General features: G+C 45.4%; 1 protein-coding gene across 1 annotated transcript in view; it reads left to right on the top strand.

Moving 5' to 3' along the window:
* Positions 1-631, top strand: part of LOC107692968 (follistatin-related protein 4-like) — a 225917-nt gene extending 225286 nt beyond the window's left edge. Inside the window, exon 18 of the transcript XR_001634694.1 lies at positions 607-631. The gene's annotated coding sequence lies outside the window, so the exon portion shown is untranslated. The remainder of the gene's footprint in view (positions 1-606) is intronic.
* Positions 632-1484: the final 853 nt, after the last annotated feature.

The following is a 1484-nucleotide window of genomic DNA, read 5'->3' as shown; positions in this document are numbered from 1 at the left end:
ACACACACATACACACCTCTTATTTGTTAAAATTATTAACTTTTTATGGTATTTTTATGGGGTATGTAAACATTTGAGCAGAACTGTAAATGGGATGTTCTAGCCTACAGAGGATTGTGCTTGTGCCAGCTGCCATTGACGAGCGTTAGTAATGTTTATTCTAGACTTTTTTTAAAGTTATATGCAACAGTTTATGGGATAGCCCGGGCTGCGAAAGATCCATCTGTTGTATCCTTCATAGTCCAAGGAACAAAGGATGCATTGCAAGAGGTGTAACGTATTTGAGTAAATGTAATTAATTAATGTACTTGTGTATCTTTTTGGATACTCTGTAGTTTTACTGAGTATCAAAGATATTAGCAACTTTTACTCTCTACTTCACTCCATTTCTGAATAAGTATCTGTACTGTTTACTCTACTACATTTGTAATGAGTGTTGCAATTACACATTACATTGTGTATGTCATTTCTGTGTGGTATGTAAGACTCTCTCGCTAGCTCTCTTTGAAAGGAAGGGACGTGACATGAGTCCAAGAATGGTGTCCCATACTCTGAATTTGTGCTCTGCATTTCACCCATCATGCACACACAGCAGTAATTAGTGAGCACACACATACACACACACACACACCTGGAGCAGTGAGCAACCATTTTTGCTGTGGCACCTGGGGAGCAGTTGGGTGTTCGGTGCCTTGCTCAAGGGTCTCACCTCAGTCGTGGTATTGAGGGTGGAAGAGAGCGCTGGTCATTCACTTCATCCCCTACCTACAATCACTGGCGGTTCCAAGACTCTGTCATGGAATGCTCTTGAGGCAATATTGAAGATCCAATAGCAGCTTTATTGTAGTTCCTGACAATGATCCAAAAAACAGAGCAACAGGCAAAAACACTGACAAAAGGTAATCCAAAAACATAGAATCCATAAACACAGAGTAACGGAAGGTACAAGGAAACAGAATGCAGTACTGCAGCAACCAAAGACACAGACCAAAGGGTATAAATACAGGTGAGCTGAGTCTCTCATAATAGGGTAATGGACCAATAATCAGAGCAAGGGGTGATGGGAACTGAAGTCCACAAGCAATGGGCAATGATCCGGGAGGAGTACCCTCTGGTAGGTGTCACAGCAGATGACTGTGACACCCCCGCTTTAAGGAGTGGGTTCCAGACGCTCCACCATGTGTAAAAAAAAATCCAGGAGGGAGGTGGAATGGAGGCGGATCAGGGGGAGGGATGGTGGGCCAGGCCCATGTGGTGGAAGATGGTCTTGTGTCAGAGGTAAACCAGGAAACCAGGGCAGAGTTGGCAGAGCAAGAGTCCAGGGCGGAGCCGCAGAGCACCACAGCAGAGCAGACGGGACAGTAGATCCCCATGGCGGAGCAGACGACCACCAGGGTGGAGCTGATGGAGCTGAGGACCACTTCTGTGGAGCTGATGGTGCAGGAGACCACCAAGATGACTCAGACTGGGATGGAATAGAAAGC

Source organism: Sinocyclocheilus anshuiensis, unplaced genomic scaffold (assembly GCF_001515605.1).
Source record: "Sinocyclocheilus anshuiensis isolate Anshui unplaced genomic scaffold, SAMN03320099.WGS_v1.1 scaffold658, whole genome shotgun sequence".
In the NCBI taxonomy this organism is placed as follows: Eukaryota; Metazoa; Chordata; class Actinopteri; order Cypriniformes; family Cyprinidae; genus Sinocyclocheilus; species Sinocyclocheilus anshuiensis.
Note: the sequence above shows the minus strand (reverse complement) of the source record. Positions and strands in the feature narration are given on the sequence as shown.